This window comes from Entelurus aequoreus, linkage group LG03, assembly GCF_033978785.1.
Source record: "Entelurus aequoreus isolate RoL-2023_Sb linkage group LG03, RoL_Eaeq_v1.1, whole genome shotgun sequence".
NCBI lineage: Eukaryota > Metazoa > Chordata > Actinopteri > Syngnathiformes > Syngnathidae > Entelurus > Entelurus aequoreus.
The window spans coordinates 51,236,945-51,249,197 of NC_084733.1; the positions used below are offsets into that span (position 1 = coordinate 51,236,945).

At 44.8% G+C, this 12,253-nt stretch overlaps 1 long non-coding RNA gene across 1 annotated transcript; it reads right to left on the minus strand.

The window, feature by feature from the left end:
• Positions 1-2,085: 2,085 nt before the first annotated feature.
• LOC133646585 (uncharacterized) lies at positions 2,086-10,661 on the minus strand. Its single transcript, XR_009825318.1, has 3 exons — positions 10,541-10,661; positions 10,234-10,440; positions 2,086-2,691 (listed from the first exon to the last, which is right to left on the minus strand). It is a non-coding gene; the product is annotated as an uncharacterized LOC133646585 (long non-coding RNA).
• Between the last annotated feature and the right edge of the window lie 1,592 nt (positions 10,662-12,253).

Here is a 12,253-nt window from a genome sequence, read left to right on the forward strand (position 1 = left end):
TCAACTGGATGTGATGTCACGTGCAACCGAGATATCAAAATATGGTACGATTTGATTTTACATGAATCAATACCCTGTAGTACTAATGGAATTCGGTCAGTGTCTATAAGAGTACTAAATTAGGTACCCATCCCTTGACTTCTCTCAAAAGATGTGGTTTCTGAATATAAATATAAAATATCGGCAAGACGTTATAAACAAGCCATATTTTAAAGATCCCCTGCTGTCTCTTCTCTCCCAAATACTCAAGTCAGAGTCGGTGAGGTAACAATGCTATGTTGCGCTTCAAAATGAATGCACACAAGTGCATTCATTTTGTGCATCAGTTAATTTGGAAGTCAAAGATTTCCAAATTAAACATGTTTCTCTTCTGCAGTATAATTTTTTGGGTGGAACAAATGCAGTTTCAAGTATTGGGGTGGACTCGTCCCCCCCGTGCCTCCTAGTTCCTATGTGCTTATGGACCCCGAGTGCGGTTAATTTCAAGGATGACCTCCTCAGAGCCATTGTCAGACCATGGTCCAGTGGGCCAGTGGGCTCCTTCTGGTGCATTACAATGCGTCATGTTGCTACAATGTGTCAGCACTTCCTTAAGGACGGAGGCAGTGAGGCTATTTATTGAGTGCCCTGTCCGTTCCACAGACCTATATCTAATCAAGCACCTATGGGAGATTGTTTTGTAAAGATTTTCATTTGGAATATGACATCCATTTAGCTTTGAGATGTAATTTATTAATTGAATTGTTTCTTTGGTGTATTTTAGTGCCTTTGTGCCCAAAATAGCATGTGCTAAAAATAAAAGCCCTGATGATGAAAGCTGTAAACCAGAATGTGAGACAAACACATTGTACATTTGTTTTGTCGCTAAAGCACATTTATATATAATCATAAACAATAAATTAATGACATCACTGATACGATCGAGGAACACTGGAAGCCATAGAGAATGGATGCTGTAGGCTGACGGCCAGTCCAGAGTGTAGTCTGCTGCAGTCAGGTGACCTTGATCTGTATTGGCAGCGGATTAATGATTTTTAGATTAAATATTTATTTGTATATTGAGGTCAAATCAATTGTATACTTCATATAAACTATTCATATTATGTACATGTAAATATATATATATATATATATATATATATATATATATATATATATATATATATATATATATATATATATATATATATATATATATATATATATATATATATATATATATATATATATATACATATGCTGTACATATGTATATATATATATATATATATATATGTATATATATATATAGAGAGAGAGAGAGATAGTATTTATATACAGTAAAGGCCAAAGGTTTGGGCACACCTTCTCATTCAATGCATTTTTGTCATGTCTGTGTGATCATGTTTGGTTTTAGTTATGTTCGGTTTTGTTTTTGGACTCTTTGTGCACTCTTGTTTGTTTTGTCACCATAGCAACCCATTAGTTTCACCTGTCATGTCACGCACCTGTCTCACGCTTTGCACTCGCACACCTGTCACTAATCATGTCTTCACTATTTAAGCCCGTAGTTGCCAGGCAATCAGCCTGGCGACATCACACTCTCTACACACCCTTATGATCCATGCTGCTCTTTTTCATACCCTTTTCTCGTCCAAGTAAGTTTTCTTTATTCATGCCATAGTTTGCAAGTTTTGTTTTTTGTCCATAGTTCTGCCTTTGTGCGAGTTTTTGTTTATTCCTTTTTTGAGTGTTAAAATTAAATATGTATTCACCTGCACGCCATGTCTGGTCCAAATCATTTGCACCAAGGGAAAACAAACCACGCCAAAGTCCAAGTCTTGACAATGTTCTTTATTTTCATGACTATTTACATTGTAGATTGTCACTGAAGGCATCAAAACTATGAATGAACACATGTGGAGTTATGTAAGTTAACTGAAAACATGTTTATATTGCAGTTTCTTCAAAATAGCCACCCTTTGCTCTGATTACTGCTTTGCACACTCTTGGCATTCTCTCGATGAGCTTCAAGCACACCTGTGAAGTGAAAACCATTTCAGGTGACTACCTCTTGAAGCTCAATCAAATCAATGAATTGGTCTTCTTGCAAAATAAGTGTCAACTAGTGATATAAGAATATGAGATATAATATTTAGACAAAATAGTATCATCAACGATCATTGCAGGCTGACTCAGTCTGGGGTATAGCACCAAATTCTGGCACCCCACACAAAAGGACCCTCCATCCCACACTAAACCAAAGTTTCCGCCCTATAAACACACACGGTATGTTTACGTGTATTAAAAAAACAATTATTGTATAGATTTTGTTGAAACTAACACATGAAAATGTTATGTATCAACAGGGAGGAAGGAGACGGCACGACAACTGAGGGTCAAGCTCAACGGGTTTTATTGAGCACTTGATGATTACGTGGGGTGTGTATGCTACTATGTGTGTGAATGGAATACTATGTGTGGAAATTAAATGTATGTAAATACCGGAGGGTTTGTTGGAGTGCGTGTTGGATGTGGTAGCAAACAAGTCCAGAGGGGAAGAGGCAAAAGGGGTCCGAGGTCCGAGCGGGGTTGTGGGGCAGAAGAGAGGCGTCCAAAAGTCCAAGCGTGGGGTCGAAGATCGGGAAGGCAATCAAGGTCCAGGGGAATGAGCAGCAGCAGAAATGCACAGCAAAAGCTGAAACACAGGGGCTGTAGGGGACAAGAGACAACGAGGACAATCAGGACGAAGCACAAGGAAGACAAGCAAAACGAGAAAGAGCAGGAGGGAAGTCAGAGACGCGAAGCTTACTGTACACAGGGCTACCTTACGACGAGGAGAAGTCAGCGGTGAGGCTCTTTATCCTGTCGCCTTTCATTAGTCCCAGGTGCGCTGATTGCAGATTGCCTACGGCTGTGGTGGCGCGTGGGCGCGGTCTGCGCAGCGCGTGCGGGGGCGTGTCTAGTGGCGCTCTCAGTGGAGCTTCTAGGTGCTCCCGCAGAAGAGGGAAAAGCGGACTGCACGTCCGCCGTAACAGTGCCCCCCCCTCTTATGCGAGGCTCCCGACGAGCCCGGAGAGCTCCTGGGTTGGCCTAATAGAACTCCTCCAGAAGGGAGGGATCAGCAAGGTAGGAGACAGGAATCCAGGACCTATCTTCAGGCCCATAACCCTCCCAATCAACCAAATAAACTAAACATCTACCTTGCCGACGGACCCCGAGGATCTCCTTGACGGTCCAGACAGGGTCGCCGTTGTCCAAAATCCTGGGAGGGGGGGTTGGGTCGGGGGAGGGAGCTCAAAACAGGCTTAATCTGGGAAACATGGACAACAGGGTGTCATTTGACAGAGGGGGGTAGAGAAAGTTTAACTGCAACCGGGTTAATAATGGCTTCTATGGGGTAGGGTTCTACAAATCGGGGTGCGAGTTTACGTGATGGTACCTGTAGGTGAAGGTCCTTGGCCCGTAATAACACTTGTTGACCCGGGGAGTACGAGGGGGCCGGAATGCGTCACCGGTTGGCACTACGGCACATCCTCTCGGAGGACTTGAGCAGAGAGGCATGGGCGGCCTTCCAGACTTGCTGGCATCTCCTGATGTGTTTACGTGAGGAAGAGACTGCAACTTCCATTTCCTGTTGAGGAAACATCGGGGGATGGTAACCTAGGGATCACTAAAATGGTGACAGCCCAGTAGCTGAACTCTTCATGGAATTGTAGGCAAACTCGACCCAGGGCAGAAACTTGCTCCGTGAAGATGTTTGGCGGGCGGAGATGCAGCGCGGCATGGTTTCTACACTCTGGTTTGCTCTTTCTGCCTGAGCGTTGCTCTGAGATAAGGCTAACTGTGGCCCCAATTCTCTTGCAGAAGGTCTGCCACACCCAGGATGTGAACTGGGGGCCACAGTCCGAGACAATGTCCATAGGGATGCCATGTTGTTTGACTATGTGGTTAGTGAGAAGGTCAGCAGTTTAAGAGGAAGATGGAAGCTTGGGTAGAGGGACAAAGTGTGCGGCTTTGGAAAAGCGATCAATGATGATAAGTATGGTGGTGTTACCTTGGGAAGGGGGAAAGCCAGTGATGAAATCCAGAGAGATGTGTGACCAAGGGCAACTGGGGACGGGAAGAGGGCACAGTAGTTCTGCCGGCGGTCTGTGGGCAGGTTTATTACGTGCACAAGTACTGCATGCGGCGATAAATTCACGGGTATCGGTAGCCACCAGAGCTGCTGGCGGATGAAGGAGAGGGTGCGCTGGAATCCCGGATGGCAGGAGAAGACACTGGAGTGCCCCTAGTCCAAAACTCGAGGACTTAGCTCACGGGGAACGAAGAGTTTGTTGGGGGGTCCTCCCCCTGGTCCGGGATTAACCTTCAGGGCGTCTGGGGCCAGTCCTTCCACTTCCCAGGTGACCATGCCGATTATCCTGGAGGGTGGAATAATGGTTTCCTCCGGAGTGTTGCAAGTGGGCTCCTCCGAGAACTGGCGGGATAGGGCATCAGCCTTGGTGTTACGTGAGCCTGGCCTGAAAGAGAGCACATAATCAAAACGACCAAAACATTGGGACCATCGGGCCTGCCGGTCATTGAGTATCTTGGCCGACCGGACATGCAGGAGGTTGCGGTGGTCCGTGAGGCCCTGAAACTGGTGTTTGGCCCCTTCAAGCCAATGTCTCCAGTATCTCAAGGCCTCGTGGACAGCAAGTATCTCCCGGTTACCAGCATTATAGTTTCGCTACGCAGGGGATAAACGTCTCGAAAAGAAGGCACATGGATGAATCTTGTTGTCCTGCTTGGAGCGTTGGGAGAGGACTGCCCCAATATCGGAGTCGGAAGCGTCCACCTCCACGATGAATGGGCAGTCTGGGTCTGGGTATACGAGGGTAGGTGCAGAGACGAAACTCCTTTTAAGGCAACAGAAAGCCATTCCAGCTTCACGGTTCCACTGAAAAGGTATATTGGTTGATTTAAAGGCCTACTGAAACCCACTACTACCGACCACGCAGTCTGATAGTTTATATATCAATGATGAAATCTTAACATTATAACACATGCCAATACGGCCGGGTTAACTTATAAAGTGACATTTTAAATTTGCCGCTAAACTTCCGGTTCGAAACGCCTCTGAGGATGACGTATGCGTGTGACGTAGCCCGGCGAACACGGGTATGCCTTCCACATTGAAGCCGATACGAAAAAGCTCTGTTTTCATTTCATAATTCCACAGTATTCTGGACATCTGTGTTCGTGAATCTGTTTCAATCATGTTCATTGCATTATGGAGAAGGAAGCCAAGCAAGCAAAGAAGAAAGTTGTCGGTGCGAAATGGACGTATTTTTCGAACGTAGTCAGCCACAACAGTACACAGCCGGCGCTTCTTTGTTTACATTCCCGAAAGATGCAGTCAAGATGGAAGAACTCGGATAACAGAGACTCTAACCAGGAGGACTTTTGATTTGGATACACAGACGCCTGTAGGGAACTGGGACAACACAGACTCTTACCAGGATTACTTTGATTTGGATGACAAAGACGCAGACGTGCTACTGTGAGTATGCAGCTTTGGCTTTTTTTGCGTATGTACGTAACTTTTTTAAAATATATAAGCTTTATGAACCTTGGGTTAGGTGAACGGTCTTTTGGGCTGAGTGATTGTGTGTGTTGATCAGGTGTTTGAATTGTATTGGCGTGTTCTATGGAGCTAGGAGCTAGCAGAGGAGCTAGGAGCTAGCATAACACGTACCGTACCGTACGTGCGCGTCACGTACGTAACTTTTTAAAAATATATAAGCTTTATGAACCTTGGGTTAGGTGAACGGTCTTTTGGGCTGAGTGATTGTGTGTGTTGATCAGGTGTTTGAATTGTATTGGCGTGTTCTATGGAGCTAGGAGCTAGCAGAGGAGCTAGGAGCTAGCATAACAAACACGCAGGTGTTATTATGCAGGATTAATTTGTGGCATATTAAATATAAGCCTGGTTGTGTTGTGGCTAATAGAGTATATATATGTCTTGTGTTTATTTACTGTTGTAGTCATTCCCAGCTGAATATCAGGTACCGTGAGTATGCAGCCTTGGCTGCTAAACATTCGATAACTTGACCGTATGTGCGCGTCACGTACGTAACTTTTTAAAAATATATAAGCTTTATGAACCTTGGGTTAGGTAAACGGTCTTTTGGGCTGAGTGATTGTGTGTGTTGATCAGGTGTTTGTATTGTATTGGCGTGTTCTATGGAGCTAGGAGCTAGCAGAGGAGCTAGGAGCTAGCATAACAAACACGCAGGTGTTTTTATGCAGGATTAATTTGTGGCATATTAAATATAAGCCTGGTTGTGTTGTGGCTAATAGAGTATATATATGTCTTGTGTTTATTTACTGTTGTAGTCATTCCCAGCTGAATATCAGGTCACCCCCGGCTCTCACAGCATCTTCCCTATCTGAATAGCTTCAACTCCCCACTAGTCCTTCACTTGCACTTTACTCATCCACAAATCTTTCATCCTCGCTCAAATTAATGGGGAAATTGTCGCTTTCTCGGTCCGAATCTCTCTCACTTCATGCGGCCATCATTGTAAACAATAGGGAACTTTGCGTATATGTTCAACTGACTACGTCACGCTACTTCCGGTAGGTGCAAGCCTTTTTTTTATCAGATACCAAAAGTTGCAATCTTTATCGTCGTTGTTCTATACTAAATCCTTTCAGCAAAAATATGGCAATATCGCGAAATGATCAAGTATGACACATAGAATAGATCTGCTATCCCCGTTTAAATAAAAAAAATTCATTTCAGTAGGCCTTTAAGTGCATGGAGGGCTTACTGAAGTCCTTAATGAATCGTCTGTAGAATCCGGCAAATCACAGGAAACGTCGCAGCTCAGTTCGTGTAGAGGGTTGAGGCCATTCCACCACCGCCTTCACCTTCTTGGGGTCAGCCTTGATATGCCCCTCTTCAATAACAATTCCAAGAAAATCAACAGATGAGGAGTGGAATTCACATTTCTCTGCTTTGACGAAGAGACGGTTCTCCAGCAGACCTTGCAGGACGAGGCGGACGCGTTGATGATGCTCCTGTGGGTCTTTAGAGAAGATGAGAATATCGTCAAGGTAAACGACTACAAAACGGTCAATCATGTCTCTGAGGATGTCGTTGACGAGGGCCTGGAAAACTGCGGGAGCATTGGTCAGTCCAAAAGGCATTTTCTCGATATTCGAAATGGCACAGGTGAGTGTTAAATGCAGTTTTCCATTTGTCTCCCTCCCTGATGCGTACCAGATGATAAGCGTTGCGTAGATTCAATTTAGTGAAGATGGTGGCGGAGGCCAAAGGTTCGAAGGACGAGTTCAGCAGGGGTAATGGGTACTTATTCTTTATGGTGATGCAGTTGAGTTGACGGTAATCGATGCAGGGCCTGAGGGATCCATCCTTCTTACTGACAAAAAAAAAACCCTGCGGCCACAGGGGACTTAGATGGTCTGATAATACCCGGGGAAAGCGACTCTGAGATGTAGTCCCTCATGGCCTGCTTTTCAGGAAGGGACAGGTTGTACAAGCGGCTGGAAGGAAGGACTGCTTTGGGGATGAGGTCGATAGCGCAGTCGTAAGGTCTGTGAGGCGGAAGAGACAGAGCTTTCTCCTAGCTGAAAACTGCGGCCAAGTCATGGTACATTTTCGGGACTCGGGAGAGGTCAACCGGGGGTGAAACTGGTCTCGGTTTATCAGGGTGTACCACTGCCGACCTGAGACAGTGTGCGTGGCAGTGATTGCTCCAAGCCAGGATCTTGCCAGTTGACCAAGAAATATGGGGGTCATGTTGACCCAACCAAGATTGGCCGAGGACGAGGGGGGCTACCGGAGCGTCCAGAACCCAGAGACTAATGGTCTCTGTGTGATTGCCAGAAAGAGTAAATGACAAAGGTTTGGTACGATGTTTGATAGGACCCAAAGGATGGCCATCTAGGGCCAGGGCAGAGACGAATGTCTCTAGGGGAATTAAGGGAATACCAGCTTCTTGGGCGTATTTTAGGTCGATGAAACTTTCGTCAGCTCCGGAGTCCAGGTAGGCGCCCACAGATAATGTCCTAGCCTCCCAAGTCAAAGTTGCGGGAAACAGAATACTCGGATCCCTCCTAGAAGGAGTAGTGGGGATAGTTGTATGGTTCACCAGGATCCCCTTGACTGGTGAGCCCGATCTTTTTGGACAAAAGAGGCAGTTGCGGATATGGTGGTCCGCCAGACCGCAGTAGAGGCAGAGAAGGTGTTGGAACCTCCGCTCCCGTTCTTCAAAAGTGAGATGGGACCTGCCTATTTGCATCGGTTCCGGGGAAGTGGTTTGAACCGAATTAGCTGTGCCTGTCTGTCTCGTGAGGGGATCGGCCGGCAGGGCGAGGTTGTCTTGCTGATGCCGGGCTGCTATAGTCACTCTCTCTCTCAACTTCACGTTCCATAAGTTGTTGATCGAAAAGCAAGGCTAGCTCGATGAGCTCATGGCAGGAAGACGGCCTATCCCGCAGCAATCCGTCTTTAATTGTCTCACTAAGTCAGGGATGGGCAATTAATTTTTACCGGGGGCCGCATGAGCAACCCAAGCACTGCTGGAGGGCCACACCGACAATATTTCAATTAAATTTTGCTCAAATTATTTTTGATATACCGTAAGATAGATAATAATAATAATAATATTTTCATTTAACCTAACTTATCTTTATACAAAAGCAGATGGCTTTTGGTGGTTTTATTTTTAACACTTTCTTACACAACACTTCCTGATGTGTAATACAATGCAAAAATTTCAATTTCTGTCACTTTATCCTGCATCCTCTTTGTTGTGAACGTAGCACGCCTGTAAGGTGATTGGCGAAGAAGGGGGAGGCGTTGCTGTTGCGGAAATGAGGAGTGGGGATTGGTTTTCCTTTTGGAAAGAACAAGATAAGTTGAGCTGTGTTAGTATAGCATGCTCAATAAAAGTTTAAAAAGAGCATCAGACTTGGTGTGCACTTCTTCTGGACGCTACAATTGATGTCAGAAGTGGGATGAAATGCCTCCCAGTTCGCCTTGCCATCAAACCTGGGAGTCTTCATTGAGGGCGGAATTCCCCCCGTGGCAAGCAGCGTGGCTGCACCTGTAAACGCTGTCTCTCTCTCTCTCTCTCTCTCTCTGTCTCTCTCTGTCTCTCTCTCTCTCTTTCTTTGCGGCGAGCTCCTCACGTGGCACGTACCTCCCGATGACGTAGCACACAAACAGTGCTGTATGCGCAAAGTTTTACTTCTGACACCAATTGTAGCGTCCAGAAGAAGTGCACACCAAGTCTGACGCTCTTTTTAAACTTTTATTGAGCAAGCTATACTAACACAGCTCAACATATCTCGTTCCTTCCACACGCACGTCTCCTCACTCCTCATTTACGCAACTCAAGAAGACAACATCTACTTCAGCAGGTCGTTCCACTATATTCTTTAAACACAGCAACATGTGTACCACAATGAAGCACAACGGCTTTACCTTTACTTGGCAGTCCATGTCTTGTTGAAAACACGCCATTCGTCATCAACTTTTCTCTTTTTAGCGTCTCGGGGATAACCGGGCATCATTGTCGCTGTGCGCCTTCACTCCCAGGACATACGCACATATAACACTTTTCAAAATAAAAGCAGCACAGTTGTATTGCACGCACGACAAAGATGTTTTTTTAAATTTATTTTGTAATTTGTGATTGCCGCTGCGCTCACGAGCATACGTCCACACGGAAGTAATACAAATAATGATTTTCAAAACAAAAGCAGCACCGTTGTATTGCACACTCGAAATAGATACTTTTTTAAATGTATTTTGTAATTTATAATTGGCCTCACGCGGGCCGGACAGGGACGTACAAAGGGCCGGATGCGGGCCGCAGGCCGCAGAATGCCCAGGTCTGCACTAAATCCTCTCCTGTAGGCGCTCTGAAGTGCCTTGTCAGCCCATCCACTCTCAGCAGCCAGGGTGCGGAACTCCAGGGTGTAAGAGGCCACAGATCGGGGGCCCTGTCGGAGGGAATGAAGTCTGGGGGCGGCGTCTCTTTCGTCAGCAGGGTGATCAAAGACCGCCAGAAATTATTTGCGGAAAGCTGTATAGTTGGAATTAAGTCCCAAAGTTTTGCTAAGAGCTGACGTGGCCCACTTTAATGCAGGGCCCTAGAATAAGGAAAACAAAGGCTATCTTGCCCCATCGTTAGCCCCATGGAAAACTATGAGTGGAAATTAAACGTATGTAAATACCGGAAGGTTTGTTGGAGTGCGTGTTGGATGTGGTAGCAAACAAGTCCAGAGGGGAAAAGGCAAAAGGGGTCCAAGGTCCGAGCGGGGTCGTGGGGCAGGAGAGAGGCGTCCAGGAGTCCAAGCGTGGGGTCGAGGATCGGGAAGGCAATCAAGGTCCAGGGGAATGAGCAGCAGCAGAAGTGCACAGCAAAAGCTGAGACACAGGGGCTGTAGGGGACAAGAGACAACGAGGACAATCAGGACGAAGCACAAGGAAGACAAGCAAAACGAGAAAGAGCAGGAGGGAAGTCAGGGACGCGAAGCTTACTGTACACAGGGCTAAATTCCGATGAGGAGAAGTCAGCGGCGAGGCTCTTTATCCTGTCGCCTTTCATTAGTCCCAGTCAGTGCGTTGATTGCAGAATGCCTCCGGCTGTGGCGTCGCGTAGGCGCGGTCTGCGCAGCGGAACTGCGCCTGCGCCGTAACAGAAAAAACTTGAATTATGTTTGTGACGTTTTAAGGATGGGATTAACATATCTAGAATACATGTTGACCACAAGGAAGTGCATTAAATGTGGACTGAAAACGGCAAAGCTCACCGTTAAGCATTCACACACAGGGGAGCTTCACCCCCTCTGGCTGAGAGCTTGACTTAATGTCTAAATAAGTGCATCCACCTCTCTCTGACATCACCACGCAGCCAGATTGCAAACCAAGCAAGAACATTTGATATGATTTGATGCTTAGGCGCTGTATAGGGTCGTCCTGATACCAATATTTTGTCACCGGTGCCAAAATGTGTTTCAATACTTTTCAGTATAAAGGGGACCATTATTGTCTTTATTTTAATAGAAAATTTTGTGATTCATTAAACACATTTTCTTAATGAAATCAAGGAACAATTTGGTCATGAAATAAGATAGTGAACATATTAGACCACAGGTGTCAAACTCAAGGCGGCCAGATTTGGCCCCCGACATCATTTTATCTGGCCCGCAAACACCTGGAAATGATATGTTTCAATAAAGTACTTAATATTTTCTCACTAAATGTAATTGATTATATTCATTTTGACAGAAAAAATATACGTACTGCTTGAAATTGCATACCTTTTCAACTTTAATAGTATTCAATATTGCAACAAATATTACAGTATATTATCATACTTTCCATACATGTTTTTGTCTAAATAAAAATATTTAACTTTACAGCAAACTACCAGATTGATAAAAATGACAATACATTTTACGTTGTTCTTTACAGCATATTACTGTAAACTGAAAAAACCTATTACTGTTTTTTGCATTAAAATTCTGTTGACTGAGCTGCCAGTTTTTGACTGTAAAATCTGCGGTTGTCGTTTTTAACAGTGTATTACTTTAAATGGAAAGACAGTACATTTATTTTTACGGAAGAAAAACTGGCAGCCTGCGATGAGGTGGCGATTTGTCCAGGGTGTACCCAGCCTTCCGCCCGATTGTAGCTGAGATAGGCTACAGCGCCCCCCGCCACCCCGAAGGGAATAAGCGGTAGAAAATGGATGGATGGAAAAACTGGCAGTTAAGTTGCAAGAATAAAAAAAGAACGTCTTTCCATTAACAATATAATGTTGTAAAAACCAATGTACATTCAACACAAAAATTCTGGCAACTCAGCTGCCAGATTTGTCCGTAAAGCCACCCCTCCAAAAACACAACAACAGTTGTACTGTTTTTCCATTTACCGTAAAATGTTTAAAAAAAACAAAACACTATATTTTACAGTAAAATGTTGTAAATGTAAAAATCGACAGTCTACTTAAAACAATGTATATAATTAAGGATTAAATCAAATTCATACATTATTCGTTGTTACAAGCGGCCCTCTGATGGCAGGCATAACTGTGATGTGGCCCTCAATGAAAACAAGTTTGACATCCCTGTACTAGACAACTTCTTTGTTATTAGTAAGTAAGGTAAACGTGTTACAAAGCTCCTAATTTGGCTGCTGACATAATGTGTCATTTCCCATTCTATTATTTTGTAAAAATTATGAGGGACA